The sequence below is a fragment of the Diceros bicornis genome, assembly GCF_020826845.1.
Source record: "Diceros bicornis minor isolate mBicDic1 chromosome 1 unlocalized genomic scaffold, mDicBic1.mat.cur SUPER_1_unloc_8, whole genome shotgun sequence".
NCBI classification, from domain to species: Eukaryota; Metazoa; Chordata; class Mammalia; order Perissodactyla; family Rhinocerotidae; genus Diceros; species Diceros bicornis.
In genome coordinates, this window is record NW_026690861.1 from 258,503 (window position 1) to 278,545 (window position 20,043).

Here is a 20,043-nt window from a genome sequence, read left to right on the forward strand (position 1 = left end):
CTTGAATGACAGAAAGTGGAGAAGGGGCGATGTAAGTTGGGGAGGAGTCCAGGCAGCAGAAATAACAGAAGAATACCACTGGGAACACTACAGAAGTGTAATGGTTTCAAATTTCAGTGCACACGCTCAGGTGGCAAACCATGCCATTGCCTTTTTTTCTTTGGGACCTTAAAGTCTATTAGGATCCCCCATTCTCTAGGTGTCAGAAATAATCTCCTTCAATTCAGAGCCTGAGTCCACCCTGGCCCTGGGACCGTGTCCTCAACTGGGGGCTTCTGTGGAGCCATGGTATGTATCTGCATGGAGGACAAAGGTGGAGAAACCATCGTTACTCATCATCAGTCCACATGTTTCTGCTGACACTGCCCACAAAGGGTCCTTGACACAGAATACCAACTTGCTTAGTAAGCCTGTCTTATCTCCTGCTTCCTTGACCTTCTGGCCTCCTTCAGTGATGGCTCTCTCTCTGCTCTCCTTCACTGACAAGCTTCTCCAAAGACTCTCATCACCATGTTTCCACTTCTTCCCCTCCCAGTCTTCATTCACTATTCAACACACAGTGATGTGTATTCTGTTCCTACAACACACCCAAAATGTTCTGCTAAGATCGCCACTGGGCTCCACGTTGCTAAATCCAATAGATGCTCTTCTCTTCATCTTAGCTGATTTCCTGGCTATATTCAACTTTCATGACCCAACACTTTCCTACTTTTCTTTCTACAACGTTGACCACCTCCAAAAGGCATCCCTGATTTTTCTCTCATCTCCTTGATTTTAGCTCTCCCCAAACATTTAATCTATCAACAAGTTCTATCAATTGTATTGTCAAAAATTACACATCAAGTCTATCAACTTCTCTGCAGTTCCGCTGCTAACACAGTGACATATGCTACAATTCTCTCTCCCCTGGATGAGTGAAACAGCCTCTTCACTCATCTCTCTGCTTCCACACTTGCCTCCAACAATCCAGTCTCTGCACAGTAGACGTGGCATCCTCAGTTCTGTGCAACATCTCATCATGTCTGGCTCCAGGAAAATTCAGTTCTGTTTTTCTTATGAAAATCTTTGGTTTTGTAAGATATCCTTGATGTTTTCTGGCATATAGTTTTATTTATCTTCATTTTTACTGTCAAAAGACACATATAATCACACACACACACAGAAACTCTCATTAAGGGCCTATTACTTGTAAATCACTAGCTTGATATAGTGAGACATAAAAAGTAACCTCATTCTTTTAAAAAGTAACTTGATAACAGGGAATCTGGCTTAAGGAGCTCATGAATTGGTTGGAGAACAAAATAAAACAATGAAAATGTAAGCAAAGAGAAAAAGGTGTAAACAACACTCCACCATAAAATATCATCACAAGATGGAACAAGATTAGTTGCCAAATTAAATATGAACAAATTATTTGCTACAGAAATTCACAGGAAGGAAAATACTGGAAGCTGGACTGGAAAGAAAAAACTTCAGGGAAGACAGAAAATAAATTTACATTGGCCCCTGAAGAATGAGTAGGATTTATAAAAGCACAAAGAATTAAACAGACATAAAAGCTCAAGTAAACTAGTTTTCCTAAAGAAGAAATTATGTTTTACTGAGTCATCAGAAAGAAGGCTCACAACAGAATGAGGTCAGCTCAGCAAGGACCATGAATGCCAGGGTGAGAAGTCTGACTGATTTTATAGGCAACGAGAGCCACTTAAGCATTCGATGTAGGGCTTCCCATGATCAATGTGGTACTTTAGGAAGATTATTCTGGCATGGTGTGTGACTGAAGGATGAGAGGAAGATGCCACTAATCCACTCAGCCTCCCTATAGGGAGCTCTCATTTTTTTTTTACATAAGCTTTGTGAACAGTTATCCTCCAACAACAGTTTCTGGATGAGCATCTCCAGGATGGTCATGGCTGCACGTATCTTGTTTAATTGGAAGAGACCACAGATAACTAAATCACAGGCTGACACATTTATGATGAGACTGAAGAAGACAAGTCTTTACTCAGCCTGTGTCCACTGGGAAAGCAGGAGTTGCCCTCCACTCTGCTCCCTCCTCCCCTACATCCAGACAAAACACCAGCATCTCCAGGCCACCTCCCTTTGTTCCAGTCAGGTTCATCTGATGCTGTTCCTTACCTTCTCCTTATATCTGACGTCACTGTTCATGCTATTAAGTCCTAAGACTTTGGGACTTCAGCTCCTTTGGCCTTGCCTTTCTTTGGCTATGACAGCAATGGTCATCTCTTTACAGCTGAGACAAAGACCAATATTTGCATCCTTGGTCTCTCTTTTAGAGCTTCATCCTCCGGGGCAGATGCTACAGAAAGAAAAATGTTGAAATGCTCTTGCTATGTGATGACAATAAGTTAGTTCTACTCTTCAAAGCCCTGTAGATCTAGGGGCAGGTCTGTGCATTCCGTAGAACAATATCTTAAGAATGAATCTCAAAATGCACTCACTGCCATTCTGTGCCAGACATAAAATATACCCGCCAGCAGAAAACTGGGGGATTGCAACTCCAACACTTCAGTCTCAGACTTACCTTTAGTTTATTAAACACTTTAAAGGATATAACAGTTAATGATGTATCTTCCTGCTCAAATATTATCAATATCTCCTAATATTTCCAAATAAAATCCTTTGGGAGGAAATAAACTAATACTTTGGGGGATGTCTTAGGTACCAGGCCCTCTTCTAAGAAATTTTCATACATTATTTATTTCATCTTCTAAACAACACTTTTAGGTGGGTACTATCCCCGTTTTACTGATGAGGAAACTAATGTTGAAGAAGGTTAAGTAACTTGGCCAAGGTAACACAGAATGTAAGGAGTGGATTCAACCTAGCCCCATCTTCACTGTACCACCCGGCCCACTCTGCCTTCACATGGCATTCAAGCTCCGAAGAGTGTGGCCCCAAACAGCCTCTCCACACATTTTCCCATCTTTTATTTTGTTATATATAAATCACAGTTGTTTGTCCAATCTAATTTCATGATTTCAAAAACATAACATCATAGAAAACCAACCAGCAGCAGTTGCTAAGCTGAAATACACATACTTTACAACCTAGCAATTCTACTCCTAAGTAAATACCAAGAGAAACATGCACATATGCTCATCAAAGACAGGTACAGTACTCAGAGCAGCACTACTCACACGAGTCAAAAACAAAAACATGGGCATAACCCAAATATCTATCTACAACAGAAGCGACAAATATTTCTACAAGGAAAATGTAAATAGCAATGAGAATAAACTGTAGCCTTACACACGTATGAATCTCACAAACATAATGCTGTGTGAAAGAAGCCAGGCACGAAAAAGTATATGCTCTATGATTTCATTTATATGAAGTTCAGAAACAGGCAAAACTTATCTGTCCCACTGGAAGCTGGGACAGAGGTCACCTGCCCCCAGGTGGAGGGGAGCAGATATGACTGAAGAGAGATGACGCCTCAGCACAAATCAAGGGGGTGGCACCAAACTATATTAGAGTCATCATAGTCTTCACAGGCATGACCTCACGCTGGAAAAAAAAAAAAAAGCCAGTTTTACTAAAGAACATTCTTCTTTTTTTGTGAGGAAGTTCAGCCCTGGGCTAACATCCGTGCCCATCTTCCTCTACTTTATATGGGATGCTGCCACAGCATGGCTCGACAAGCAGTGCGTTGGTGCATGCCAGGATCCAAATTGGCGAACACCGGGCCGCCACAGCGGAGCACAGGCACTTAACTTCTTGCGTCCGGGGCTGGCCCCTAAAGAACGTTCTTGATGGAGCAGTAAATATTATCATTTTTTTAATTTTATTTATTTATTTATTTTTCCCCCAAAGCCCCAGTAGATAGTTGTATATCATAGTTGCACATCCTTCTAGTTGCTGTATGTGGGACACGGCCTCAGCATGGCTGGAGAAGCGGTGCCTCAGTACGCGCCTGGGATCCGAACCCGGGCCGCCAGCAGCGGAGCACGCGCAGTTAACACCTATGCCACGGGGCCGGCCCATATGTTATTAACTTTATTAAATCTTGACCTTGAATATACCTCTTTTTAATATTTTGATATAATACATAGTATGTGATGAAATGGGAAGTAGGCGGGAAGCACTTCTGTTACGCACTGAAGGACAATGGCTGTCTTGAGGAGAAGCACTTGTGTGACAATCTGAGCTGACCTAGCCACTCTTGATAGAACGTCATTTTTACTTAGAAGAACGACTGACAAACTGGGGTTATTCAGTTTTGGGTATTTGGCACACATTTTCTCAAAAATTACCTCCAAGAGCCTATCACTTCAAGGAAAACAACTGACGGTATTTGTTGACAATGACAAAATTCAAGCTCTCAGCCAAAATTATGGAAAACTTACACTTGATACAAAGAGCTTGACAGCTTTCCACTATGTAAGACTTTTCTGATAGGTCGGGGGTAGTGTTAAGCACTGTATGGTATTTTGTTTTGTTTTGTTTTCGTATAATGAAACGTGTCAACACCCACCTCCATCTCAGTGGGGTGTGGATATTCAGGATCTGCCCTTCCTGGCCACCAGGACTTTAATCCCTATGACTGTGATTTAATCTCAAAATTAGGATTAAGTCACAACATAAGCCAGCTGCTGACACATTGAGGTTCACAAGGGAGCAAAGGGACTGTGCCCCAAGGAGCTACAAAACCTACCCAGCATGGACCAGCATAAGTCAGGAGAGCGTGTGTGAGACTGGAGTCTAGGGTGCTTGATCAAGAGGACTGGAACATAAGTTGAATAAGGGAGAGTTGATCCATTTGCAAGCTCTTTCCTAGGATCCAGGATTCAACACTTACTCATCAAGAAAATCGATAGGCAAGCTACAGATTGGGGAAAATATTCTCAACACATGTATCTGACAAAAGACTTGTGTCAAGAATATATAAAGAACTTCTACAACTCAATATAAACAGACAATCCAACTTTTTTAAAAGGACAAAAAACTTGAGTAGACAGTGAAGAAAGATGAAATGGCCAGTGAACACATGAAAAAGTTCTCAACATCATAAGTCATCAGTAAAATGCAAATTAACCCCATGAGATACTTCCACACACCCATTAGGATGGTTAAAATGAAAAAGACCGACAACACCAAGTGTTGGTGAAGATGAGAAACAACTGGAACTCTCATATTTTGGTGTGTAAAATGGCACAATCACTTTAAAAAACTGTTAGGCAGTTTCTTAACTGAAACCCAGCAATTCCACTCCTAGGTATACGTCCAAGAGCAACAAAAATTTACGCCCACAAAAAGCCTTGTACAAGAATTCTTGTAGGAGTTTCATTCACAATAGTGCCAAAATTGAAAACAGCTCAGGCGTCCATCAATAGAAGAGATAAACTGTGGTATGGTCATATAACAGAAAACTACTTGGCAATGAAATGGATTGAATTATTAATACACACAACAATATAGATTAATCTCAGCAGTATTACGCTGAATGAGGAAAGCCCGACACAGACTAGTACACGCTGCCATTAGTACATACTTCCATTCAGAAATTCTAACAGACAAAAGTAATCTATAGGGATAGAAATCAGAGTAATGGTTGCTTTTGGAGGGGGAACTGACTGGGAAGGGGTACAGGGGAACTCTCTGGGGCTGATGGACATGCTCTATATTTTGATAGGACTGTGAGTTACAAGGGTATATGCATTTGCCAAAATTGATTGAATTGTACACTTAAGATCCATGCATTTCACTATATGCAAATTATACTCTGATTAGGATAAGGAATAAAACTCATCATTTTTTCCTTCCAAACCTCTTCCTCTTACCATTTATCTTAGTTAACACATCACCACCTATTTAGTATTCTTCAAGCCCAATTCATCCTAGACTTCTCTCTCCCTCTTCCTGCCACTGTCTCTCCCTCTATCGCCAAACCCTTTGGAATCCTTCTCCTAGAGAACTCTCAAATCTGTCACCTCATTTCCATTACTAATGACCTGGGCTTAGTTTACACCCCTGGACTAAGGAAATAGACTTATAGCTGGACTTACCCTTTCCTAATTGACTCCCTACAATGCCAATAAAGTGATCTTCCTAAAATTCCTAATTTATTATGTCATTCTCTCACTAAAATTTTCTTCAATAGATTTACACTACCTGTGAAAGACTATCGAAACTCCTGGCAGAACAACACGGCAACAGCTACCTAGTCTATTCTGTGAGCATGCCCAACGGATTTCATGTCCGAAGTAGTCTGGTCCCCAAGTAGAGACCTGGCAGTCTCATATTCTGTCTGATGAACTATGTATTTATGTGTCAGGTTCAAGCATATAGCCTGGATTTCATAATCATCTCAGTTCAGTGACAAATGCTCATCCTCCTCCTTTAATGCCTCAGTGAAAGTAGTCCAACTCCAGCCACCAAGACTCAAACCCTGGAGGCACCATTTCTCCCCACCCCTCATCAGCCACACCAGATGTGACACAAAAGTCCTTCCCATTTAGCCTCAACAGCATCCATCGAGCTGACTGGCTGCCTTGTTCTAACGTCAGGACTGTAGCACCCCTCTTTAATTACGGCCGTTGCCTCTCAACCGGTTTTCTCCACTTTAAATGCAACTTAGAGGGCTTACGCCCGACACATTAACATCCTGCATGGTTCAGATTTCAGCATCCCAGAGATTCCCACTTTCCCTGGGTAGCACTATAACTGTTGCTTTACTTGGAGTTTTGTATTAAAAATTTCAAAAAGGTTAGCTTAAAAATGAGGACTCCCAGTGATCAAATCAACTCTCCATTTTTATGACTGACTTTATCTCAAAGTTAACGTCAGAGGCTAGTCTAACATCCCAGCAAAAGCTTACTTTCGTGTCATTGAAAATATCTCAGCAAAAATTGAACTGCCTTTGTTGGGGCTGCTATTTATAAAAGAAATGTCCAGAGCATGGCAGGTGAGAAGACATTACCTCTGAGATGCCTTCTAACACGGATGTTTTTCTAATATTCAAGGTGGCAGATTAAAGATGGCCATAAATTGACACTCCTCCCATTAGAGGTGGGGTCTATGTCGCCTCCCTTTAAATTTGGGCAGGTTCTATAACTGCTTTGACCAACAGAATACTTCAAGCGTGATGCTGTGCCAGCTTCCAAGCTCAGCCCTTAAGAGACAAGCAGCTTCCATTTCTTGTGTCTTGAAACAGTTGCTCTTGGAGCCCTCAGCCGCCATGTAAAAATTCCAACTGTCCTAAGGCCGCCGTGCTGGGGACACACGTAGGGAGGTCCTGAGACCACACGATAGAGAGAGATGCCCAGCCTGCCCCAGCTGAGGTCTCAGACATCACGGAGCATAAATGAATCTTCCTCATTGTCTTCTGTCTGAATTCCTGTCCTACAAAACTGCAAGGAATATTTATTTATCCAATGAATATTTACTGGATATCTACTATGTGTCAGGTTCCACTCTGCATGCTAGAGTTACACTGATGAACAAAACTAACAGTTCCTGTCCTCTGGGAGCTGACAATGAATGATAAAATATAAAAAGAGAAAAGCCCATAAGCCACAGTTGGGTTCAAGAATTAAAAAATGGTCTCAGTGCACAAGGTACACATGTATGCAGTGGTGGCAGGAGGGCAGCCCCACGCCTACTGGGACCTAGGCATGGAGCCCAGCACTGGCAGCCATAACTCAATTCCTATGGGGTAAAGGAGTCTTGCTCTCTGCAAGACAATAGTCTCAAGCCACACTTGAGGCTCGAGGCCCTTCTTAAAAAGAAGCTGAAAAAGACAGCTACCAACTGGGGCTAGGTGACCTGATCTCACAGGAAGCCGTGGGCTTGGGGAGGCGAAGAACACAGAATCTGAACTAAACTGGGTCTGAGATTCCCAAATATGATCACAGAACAGAGCATCAAAATATCATAAGATCTGGTTCTGGGCTGGAGGCGGAGGACAACACGTGATGGCAACTATCAAACCATAAAACTGCTAGACAGGAGGGAAAGAGACAACTCATCCATAAAACTGTGCATCTGTTCCTGACAACATGTGAAACACACCCCACTGAAATTAAACACAGAGAGAACGTCTCAAGTTCACCTAAAAGGCTTTGCCTACACAGAAGAAAAGCTGTAATATTATTTTGTAAGCAAAGTTTGTGTTTTGGTGTGTCATCTATGGAGAGCTTTTATTCTTGTTCCTATAGTGTTTGATATTGCTATGGTGGGGAAATAAATCTCAGCAGCCTGCCGAGCATCAAGAGAGTCTGACAGTCACGGCCACTTATGAGTCTACTTAGCTGGCTGGCAGCCACCGTACAGCCCTGGAGAGGACTGTGGGCCAGCTCGCAGTGAAGACGGGTCTCCTCTTTAAGGGAGCCACTGTAACTCTAAGGAATGGACAAAAGCTACTATAAAACTGCAAGTATTCTCACACACAGATTTGACTACCTTAAGACAAAAATGAGATAGATGAGTGTTTTCAATAGTAAGTAAGTTTTTCATAACGTGATCGCAAGTAAAATAATTTCCTAACATGTCTTTTAAATTCAGGTATGAATGGAACACATCAGGTGACCCTGAGTGACTTTTGCCTCATCTATTAGTGAGGCAAATTAGTATCCAGGATCCAGCCATTTTATTCTTTATGAAAAAAAAAAGCAATTGAAGTAAATAAATGTCTAACCACAGTTTGACAAGAACCTAGCCTGGAGGCAATATTGAACAGGCAAGAAGCGCAGAGTTCTGAAGCTGGAATGTTGAGTTTCTGACCTTGACTCTGCCCGTAATAAGTGTGAAATCTTTGGGAGGCGACTTTGTTTCTCTGTGCCTGTTCCCTCATGTGCTCATACACTATATTGGCATTCATATATTACATTTTACAGGGGTCTTCAGAAATGAAACTGAGTAGTAGAGCAATACTTTGATAAGAATGTATTTTATTTTGTTTTGCTTCAAGAAAAAATACAAGAACATACCTTTACTGTGGCAATCTAATGGAGGTGCCCCTAAGAAGTCATTTCTAGATGGGACTGGGGACTTTGTTTTAACTTTAAAATAGGTAATCTTTCACAAGCTTGAGAAGCAAAAACTGTATTTAAACGGAAAACTCTCCACCCGGGAAGAAGCAAACCACCCAGGGGCTGCATTGGTTTTGCAAGTGCCCGTGACGCCGGCGCAAGGATGCAGGAAGCACCTCCTGCGTCGTTGTCCCACTCCCGACGGGACTTGGGGGCTCGGTCCTAAGTGAGCGGAGGGACCCCGTCCCACTCAGCACCAGCAACGCCCCGCTTTCCCTTCCTGCAAACAAGCCAGTGCAAATAACCTGGGGCCCCTCACCTGCCGCTACACAGCAGCTCACAGCCCGGCCCCTTCGCCTCCCCCGGGCGGCCCCGACCAGGAGGCGGGGAGAGGGGCGTGGCTTAGGAAGAGGCATGGCTAGGGGCCTGGGCTCTTCCCCCGCCCACCTCACTGTGCCTGCGCCCGCGCCCAAGGGCGCGGGGCAGGGTGGGAGGTGGTGCCCCCGTGGTGGTCGGTGCTGATGTGGGTCTACAGGGTGTTTGCCGCCCCTCCTGTTCCGATCCTTTGAGCTTTCCAGCCGTCACGGCGCCCAACTCTGGTCGCTCCTGCCGCCCCTCCGCCCGCCTGCATCGGGTGCCAGCAACCAGCTGGAGTCTCCCCCGCGCGGTCAGCCTACCTCCACCTGCTCCTTCGGAGAACACCGTGACGCCTCCTCGCCTGTGTCCCTGGCGCCTGGCTGGTTAGGTGTATCGTGTGGTTTAATCACCTCTGCAGCTGAGACAGTGAAACCAAGAAGTGAAAGAACTTGCTTCAAGTCACAGACGCAAAATGCGCTCCAGCTTGAAGTTGATTGCAGGCTGCCTGCCACAGCCCTTCCACCTCGCGTGGCGCGCCCAAGTTGAGTGCCTAGCCAAGTGCCGTGGGCTTTACCTGAGTTTTCGCTGTTCCTTAAGCCCTGCGAGGGCGGTATTATCTCTACAGAGGAGTCTAAGTGACTTGTCAGTCCAGCTTTGTCTCATGGCAAAACCTGGGCCATTTAAAACACCGTATGTGGCCTCTGTGTTCCTCCATACCTTTTGTCTTAAATGGCTTTATTGAGGTGACTTACAAAAAGCCTGTACATATTTAAAGTGTACAATTTGATTTTTATGTATGTATGTATATGCCCCTGAAACCGTCACCAAAATCAAGAGTGAACGTAGCCACCACCCCCAAAAGTTTCCTTCTGCTTATTTGCAATTCCTCCTCCCAGTCACAGACTGCCATGACCACTCCTCAGATAACCATAGATCTTCTTTCGGTCACTATAAATTAGTTTGCATTTTATAGAATTGTATTATGAATGTTTACTGTGTGCTTTTTTGGGAGGAGGAGAGTCGGGCTTAATTATTTTGAGATTCAGCAGTGTTGCTGAGTGTATCAATAGTTCATTTCCTTTTTATCACTGAATAGTAGTCCATTACGTGGATATACCACAGTTTGTTTATCCATTCACTCATTGTTGGACTTTTAGGTTGTTTCCAGTTTCTGGTTTTTTTTTTTTTTACAAACAAAGCTGTCAACATGGTTCTTCATTTGCTTACTATTCAGTTTTGAAAGTTCTTTACATTATCGGGATATGTCTTTCCAGTTATGTGACTCAATATTTTCTTCCAGTCTGTGGCTTAAAAGGTGTTTCAGAAGCAGACTTTTTAAATACTTCAAAAGCAAACTTTTTACATTTTGATAAAGTTTAATTTATTAATTTTTATTTATAGATTGTGCTGTTGAGTCCATATCTAAGAAATTTTTTCCTAACCCAACGCCCCAAAGATTCTGTCCACTTTTTCTCAAGAAGTTTTATAGTTCTAAATTTTAAATTTATGTCTGCGATCTATGCTGTATTAATTTTCATATATAGTGTGAGATATGGGTAGAAGTTAATTTCTTTGCATGTAGATACCCAGTTGTTTCAACCATTTGTTGAAAAGACTAGTTTTTCTCTACCAAATTGCCTTTGCCACGTTTTTGAAAATCAATTGATCATATAAATGTGAGTTTATTTATGGAATCTCTATTCTGTTCATTGATTTATTTATCTGTATTAGCATTGATATCACATGGTCTTGATTACCATAGCTTTATAATAAGTCTTGAAATCAGGTCATTTAAATCTTTCAATTTTGTTCTTTTTTCTCAAAGTTGGCTTGGCTATCCTATACCCTTTGCATTTCAAAATGAATTTTAGAATCAGTTTGCCAGTTTTAACAAAAAAAATTGCACAGATTTTGATTGAGATTGCAATGAATCTATAGATAAACCTAGGGAAAATTGACACCTTAAAAATATTGAGTCTTCTGATCTGTGAAAATGGTATGTATCTGCATTTACTTATGTATTATGTAATTTCTCTCAGAAGTGTTTTGTAGTTTTCAGTTTCAGTGTACAGGCCTTGCACATTTTTTGTCAGATTTAACTCTAATTATTTCATACTTTTTATGCTATTGCAAATAGCATTACTTATAAATTTTTAATGGTTTATTGCTAATATATAGAAATACAATTGATTTTTGTATATTGATCTTACAAACTGAAAACTTGCTAAACTCGCTCATTAGTTTGAGTAGCTTTTTATACAATCTATAGGATTTTGTTCGTAGACAATCATGTCATCAGTGAATAAAGACCATTTTCTTCTTTCTTTTCGATCTGGACAGTTTATTTCTTTTTCTTACCTTAATTGTACTAGCTAGAACCTCCAGTACAATTCAGTGCGGGAATGGATGGTCTTTCCAATAAATGAGGCTGGGTCAATTGGATAGTCATACGAAAAAGCATGAACCTTCACCCCTGTCTCACACAATACACAAAAATTAATTTCAGAACCTTCATGGACCTGAATGTGGAAAATGAGACAATAATACTATTAAAGAAAACATAAGACAATGTTAATTGTAAGAGCAGGCAAAGATTTCTTAAATGAGACACAAATAACAGTGGCTATAAAAGGTTAACAAATTAATTCAATTTAATTTATAAATTAAATAGGATTAACTTATACATTAATTAAATTAGTAGAACTTGTATTCATCAAGACACAGTTAAGAAAGTAGAAGGTAAATGACAGGCCAGGAGAAGATATTTGCGAAATGTGTCTGACAAAGGACTCCTATAAATTGATAAGAAAACATCTGAATCAATTTTTTAGAGAGGAGGGGCAGAAGGCTTGCAGTGACCTTTACAAAAGAGGATAGCCAAAGGGCAAGGCATGATGAGAAGTCATTCAGTATCATTAGTCATCAAGGACATGCAAAGTAAAACCACAATTGAGATACCACTACAAACCAAGACTCTCAACCCCCACTGTATTTGCTACAGCTATACTTACATGTTCATCCTACGACCTAGCAGTGCCATTTCTGGGTATATACCCAACGTAAATGAGTGCTTATGTCCACCAAAAGACATGAATGAGAATGTTCATAGCAGTTTTATTCATAATGATCAAAAACTGAAAACAACTCCAATGTCCATCAGCATTAGAATGGATAACTATATTATGTTATATTCATATAACAGAATACTATTGTATGGAATGGAATACTACAACAAGGAAAAAGAACAACTACTGCTACATGCACACACTTGGATGAATATCACAAATACAATGTTGATCAAAATAAGCCAACCACAAAAGGTTACATCTGTATGATTCTATTTGTATAAAGTTCATAAACAGGCAAAACCAACCCATGGTTACTTTTGATGGGGGGGGTGATAATGACTGGAAGAGAGCACAAGCAAACCTATTGGGGTACCAGAAATGATCTATACCTTGATCTGTGTGGTGGCTAAGCAGATGCATACACATGTAAAAATTCACTGCTCTGCACCTAAGATTTATGTGTTTTATGTATAGACGTTATGTCAACATAAAAGAAAACTGAAGTGTTTTTTTCTGAACATAATTATTCAGCTCTGCTGATACGTACACATATTTCTGAGCCAAAGCTGCCACTATAACTTTCTAGTAGGTTTGATATCTACAAAATAAGTTCAAGTCTTTTCTTCCAAAATTTTCTTGCACCTCTATGCTTCCAAGCTAAACTTTAGGATCAGTTTTTCAAATTCCTTAGAAAAATTCTACTGGGAATTTTATTGGGATTATGCGATATTTGTAGTTTATTTGAAGAGCACTTACATCTCTCCAGTATTGACTCTTTCCATCCAATCAACATGGTTCGTTTATTCAGGAATTTTCAATCAAGTTTTAAATTATTCTTTATGTAGGGCTAGAACATGTTTTGGTATATTATGTATATGATGTATATTAAGTCACTATGGTTTCTGTTCCTATTATAGGAGAAACATTTGTCCCATTACAATGATTAGAGATTACTTCTCTAATCATTGCTGGTATATAAAAAGGCTCTTCTTCCCCCTATCTGGTCACCTTGCTGAACTCCTTCATTCATTTTAGGAGTTTTCCATTCGATTCTTTTAATTTCTAGGTTGTGAGTAATGTATTAAAATCTTTTCTCCTTTATATGAGAATCTGACTTCTGATTAGTTTCCTAACTATGTTTTCCTGAAAACAGAAAGATGGTATGTGTAGACTATGTGACTAGGCAACTTTGCTTATAATAAAAATGACTCCTGGTTTGTAACTTTTGTCTGGACTGGGAGTCACCATGGCCTGAGGTTCCTTTTCTAACCCGCAAGTCCCTTGTGGGGACCCTGGAAACCATGCCTATGGAATTGTCACCAAAGATATATTCGCGGGGGTTGGGAGCATGAGGTTTTTAAATCAGAGTGACTGCCTGGTGTAGCTCTTGTCTTCCTGCACCTGAGCCGTCTGCTGAGTGGACTGCAGTAAAGATTCCCACTGCTAGGAATATCTACACTGCCTTGCTAGCATGTGTGGTTCCTGCCCTATGGCCTTGAATAGGCCAGGATGGTATGTGGCCCACAGTGGTCTTGTGAATCTGAATTAGTTGAATCTAAGAAGACCCATGCCCATGGGCATTTCAGAGTGGTGGAGCAGTGGGCTAGACTTTCGGACCCTCGATGCAGTTGGACCAATGGACTGTGAGATAGAGGGGTGGGGAAGGAAAGCTGACAAGGCATTAAATGTCTGAGAGGGAGAGTCCATCTGCCTGTTCTCTGAAGTTGAAAACTCTGCGGCATATGACAAGAGATTAAGGCAGAAGCGGGCTGGAGTAAAACCAGATTCATACCAAGAGGAGACACTGCTCACTGTTTATGAAGGGGACCTGGGCCGAAACCCACTGCAGCTGAGCTACCGGGATAGGTTAATGTCTCTCTGGGAGGATTGGAGGGGGGCTGCGAAGACAAAAGAATGAACCTGAAGACCCCATGCTTGTGATGGGCCGCCACCTGATAAAGCAGGCGGAACTGCCAAGTTGACTGCAATTCCACTCAAACTTGAATCTACATGGAGAGAGGTTTGAAAGCACCCAAGCAGACAAAGGGCTGTGCAGTGGCCAGCAGGTCCAGGCAGAGCTACAATGACAGCAGTTTAATATGGTTTGGCGTCACCAATACAAGGTTAAAGAAAGCTCTCCATGTGTGGCAAAGGGTAACCCCAGGCCACCTAAACAGCATCCTGGAGTCTGACAACAGCTTTGGACCGAGAATGCTTGAGTCAATTTAAGGCTGCACTGGAGCCTGAGCAGTGTCCTCTGCTGCCATCGAGTGAAAATTTATGGGAATGCAAACATTTTCAAAAGCGACGCAGATTTTTAAAGCAATCATTGGTTATTGTAAAGGCCTAAGCTCTACTATTAGACTGGATAAAACTCTTGATTTGCACTTAGTGTATAGGGAAAAACTACACTTTTTCTAAAAAGGTTAAATAAATTTCATTGTAGTATATTTGATTTGCTGAAAACTATGGTGTAATATCATTTGATATAAAATGCCTAGAATTCCCAGAATAAAGGGGGTATTTTAGGCATTATAAAGACAGATGGCCAAAGACTATTCCGGTTGCACAGGACATGGAGGGGACATCCTTACCCCACTGGTTAATACAAATCCTCGTGATCACAAAATGTGATAGCTTGTCCTTTTCTATGTTGAAAATGTCAGCCAAAGACGTGGAGGTGGACTATGGGCAAAGGGTTAACAAACAGTTCCGCATGAGAATCTAACCTTAGGTTATCTCCCTGAAAGTATGTGTCAACTATTTAGCTAGGCAACATTGCTTACAGTAAAAATGATCATTAGTAAATTGCATCTGGACTGGCGAACCTCTAACTACCCGATGGGGAAACGATTGTTTTGAGCTTCCTGCGTGTGAAACTCTTGTAACTGGGCACGACCCGTGCAGAGACCCTGGAAGCTACGCCTGTGGAACTGTGAGATCCTCTCTGTGAGGCATGGGGCTTTACATCAAAGCAGCTCTCATAAAGGCCCCATTGTGGATCTCGACTCCTTCCACCTACTGAATGAAGTGCAGCAAGGACCTCGCTGCAAAGAACACCTGAGGCTGCTCTGTGATTGCTGCAGCTCCTGCCCTGTAGCCTTCTAGCTGCGCCGAGGAGGCCTGGGTCGTCTTGTGAGTCAGCAAAGCCTAAGAAGACCGCTGTGGGCCTTGCAGAGGTCATTACAGCCACTGCCAAAAATGACTTTTTTTTTCTTTTTCCTTTCCATAACTATACTCATGTCCTTTTCATTTGTTATTTGTTATAGTTTGTTGAATGATAGTGAGCACAATGGTGGGAGGAGGGGTGCAGTGGGTGAGGAGGGGAGACTGAATGCCTTGTCCCTATATTTTATTTTTCCACTTTTTATTTGGAAATAATTTCGAACTTATATAGAAAAGTTGCAAGAATACAAAGACCTCCTAGAAAGACTTCACAGAGATTCACTGTTAACATTTTTCCACATTTGCTTTATTTTTATTTTCTCTCTCTACATGTATGCATTTTTATTATCATTATTTGAGAGTAAGTTGCAGCCATCATATCCCTTTATCCTTATTATTTTATTGTGAATTTCCTAAAAACAAGACATCTACTTACATTATCACTGCATAATTCTCAAATTGGGAATTAAAATGAATACAGTGCTATTACCTAATTAACAGACCTGTGAAAATTTTTCCAGTTATCCCAATATTGTTTTTTTTATAGCATATTTTTTCCCTGCTCCCAGATCCAGTCTTGTAGTCGTCTCACTGTTTTTAGTTGTCATGTCCCTTTACTCTTCCTTAATCGAGAATAGTTCCTTAACCCTTTTTTGTCTTTCATGACATGGGCATTTTGAAGAGCACAGGCCTATTGTTTTAGCAGAATTTCCTTCAGTTTGGATTTGTCTGATGTTTCCTCAAGGTCAGATTCAGGTTGGGGTCTCCACCCTTTAGGGAACTCCACTCTGGCCTTCCTCTAGCCACATCTCTCAAGCCTGGAGCCAAGGAGGCAAGCCCATTGGAGCCTGCCCACTCCCACTTGGTCCAGAGAGTAAATATTTTAGGCTTTGCAGGCTATATGATCTCTGTCACAACTACTCAGCTCTGCTACTGTAGCAAGAAAGCTGCCGTAGATAATGTGTAAATGAATGAGCACGGCTATATTCAAATAAAATTTTATTTATAAAAACAGGTGGAGGGCGCATATTTGGCCCATGAGTCAATTTGCTTGACCCCTCTTCTAATCCACGCCCCAGCTACCAAGAAGTCCAGAATTCCACGCCCAAACAGCCTCAGCCCCGTTCCCAGAGTAGGCCTGTGAGGGCTTCTCTTCCCCGGGTCTGCCATCGTGAGGCGTGACATCTTGCCACTAAGGAGTGCGTTTCTCTAGGCTTGCGTGGGCCCAGGTGATGACAGTTTTGAGGAGTGTGGACAGATTTGAACCCAGAGGTGGGGCCTTCACAGTATCAGAAAGAGTTGAGAGTGAGAAGAGAAGGGGCAAAGAGCTAGCCGGGTCGGCTCCCCTCCTCTCACCATGTCTGGTGCAAGACTCCAAGGAGCCTAAGAATTACATTTGCATCTGGCCTTCCTGGTCAGCGTGAAGGGTTAGTTTATCCAGAGAAAAAGGAGTGACATATGTTATTCAACCATTTGTTGCTTGATTTATATGTATATATATTGGAACATTTAGCTATATGGTACGTGGTCTCTATTTGCACTTTGCCCCAGCCCCATAGTGCAAGGGCAGCCTGTGTGACAGCATGAACACTTCTCAGAACAGCCTCAGTGGGGCTGACTGGTCCCCACAGGTGTTCACCTGTGACGGGAACCTGCAAACTGGCTCCTGGCTCCACTCTGCCCCGGGAGAATCAGGGGTGATCTGTGGCAAGGCCTCCCAGCCTTCCTTGCCTGCAGCCACTTGGATTGACAAAAGACCCCACGTTCAGTGCTCAGCTTCTAAGCAACAGAACAAGGAAGACATTAACAGGCCAATTCCTCATTCTTCCCACTTTCTACTTCTAGACTGTCTTTTCTTTCTGGTTTATCTAACTGATTTCTTTGGACCTCTTGATATTTGAATAACCAATACCACTGACAGACTTCAGACCCATGGAGGTTTCTGCATCTCCCTCTCTCATTCATGTAACACACCACCACCACGACTGCTGCCACCTCTGCCATCGCCACACTGCTGTAGCTGCCTCTGGTCAGCATGGGGCCTTAAGGCACCTGTCCCTTACCCAGAACACTCCAGAGCCAGGAGATGTTGTAGGGGTGCCATCTTACCAACACTAGTGCACACTCATGTCCAGACGCTTTGGAATTCCAACCAAGTAAATAACACCAATATGGTACCCGGATCTCGTAAGTAGTGAGGTGTATCCGGAAAGATAAGCAGTTTTTTAAAATGTTACCTCATGAAGTACCTCCAACTTGTAATATCTTTTAGAGGAAAGTAATGTATGTAAAGTATTAATCTAAATATCACTTCCAATAACATAATACTTTTGGTAAGGCATCCGATAACATCGAATTTAAGAATTACGGCTATGCAATTTACATAATTCCTATAATGTGGTAGCATATAATTTACTGTTATATAATTTACTATTATTTTGCTGAATTTTTTAACTTTTGTCCTAAAATTGCTTTCTATAAATATAAACTCTAAAAATTGTTCCATTGTAATTTGTTTCTTTTTATAATGCTTTGAATCTCCAGAAAAAGGCCTTTTTTATGACAGTCTTTTGCAATAATATATTGATTAGTTACTCTATCATTTAAAAAAAAATTTTATTGAGGTCATAATGGTTTATAACATTGTGAGATTCCAGTTGTACATTATTATTTGTCAGTCACCATATAAATGTGCCCCTTCACCCCTTGTCTCCACCCCCCAACTCCCTTCCCCCTGGTAACCACCATACTGTTCTCTCAGTCCATGTATTAGTTGATATTCCACATATGAGTGAAGTCATACAGTGTTTGTCTTTCTCTGTCTGGCTTATTTCACTTAATATAATACGCTCCAGGCCCATCCATGTTGTTGCAAATGGGACGATTTTGTCTTTTTTTATGTCTGAGTAGTATTCCATTGTATATATATACCACATCTTCTTTATCCAGTCATCTGTCGACGGACACTTGGGTTGCTTCCACTTCTTAGCTATAGTGAATAATGCTGCAGTGAACATAGGGGTGCATAAGCCTCTTTGGATTGTTGATTTGAGGTTTGTTGGGTAGATACTCAGTAGTGGGATAGCTGGATCATAAGGTATTCCTGTTTTTAATTTTGTGTGTGTGTGCGGAAGATCAGCCTTGAGCTAACATCCATGCCTATCTTCCTCCACTTTATGTGGGACGCCGCCACAACATGGCCTGACAAACAGTGTGTCAGTGCACAACAGAGATCCAGACCCGGGCCGCCAGTGGCAGAGTGAGCGCACTTAACTGCTATACCACAGGGCCAGCCCTGTTTATAATTTTTGAGGAATCTCCATACTGTTTTCCATAGAGGCTGCACCAGTTTGCGTTTCCACCAGCAGTGGATTAGGGTTCCCATCTCTCCACAGCCCCTCCAACATTTGTTGCTTTTTGTCTTGGGGATTATAGCCGTTCTAACGGGTATAAGATGATACCTTGGTCTGGTTTTAATTTGCATTTCCATGATGATTAGTGATGTTGAGCATCCTTTCATGTGCCTGTTGGTCATCTGTATATCTTCTTTGGTGAAGTGTCTGTTCATTTCCTGTGCCCATTTTTTGATTGGGTTGTTTGTTTTTTTGTTATTCAGTTGTGTGAGTTCTTTATATATTATGGAGATTAATCCCTTGTCAGATTTATGGTTTGCAAGTATTTTTTCCCAGCTGGTGGTTTCCCTATTCATTTTGATCCTGGTTTCATTTGCCTTGTAGAAGCTCTTTAATCTGATGAAGTCCCACTTTTTTATTTTTTCTTTTGTTTCTCTTGACTGAGTAGTCATGAAATTCAAAAATATCCCTTTATGGCTGATGACAAGTAGTGTACTACCTATATTTTCCTCCAGGAGATTTATAGTTTCAGGTCTCACCTTCAGGTCTTTGATCCATTTTGAGTTAATTTTTGTGTATGGCAAAAGAATATAGTCTACTTTCATTCTTTTGCATGTGGCTGTCCAGTTTTCCCAGCATCATTTATTGAAGAGAATGTCCTTTCTCCACTGTATGTCCTTAGCTCCTTTGTCAAAGATTAGCTGCCTGTAGATATGAGGTTTTAATTCGGGACTTTCAATTCTGTTCCATTGATCTGTGTGTCTGTTTTTGTACCAGTACCATGCTGTTTTAATTACTATCAATTTGTAGTATGTTTTGAAGTCAGGGATTGTGATGCCTCCAGCCTTGTTCTTCTTTTTCAGGATTGCTTTAGCTATACGGGGTCTTTTGTTGCCCCATATGAATGCTAGTATTCTTTGTTCTATTTCTGTGATGAATGTCCTTGGGATTCTGATTGGGATTGCATTGAATCTATAGATGACTTTAGGTAGTATGGACATTTTAACAATGTTTATTCTTCCAATCCAAGTGCATGGAATCTTTTTCCATTTCTTTATGTCACCATTGATTTCACTCAGTAAAGTCTTATAGTTTTCCTTGTATCGG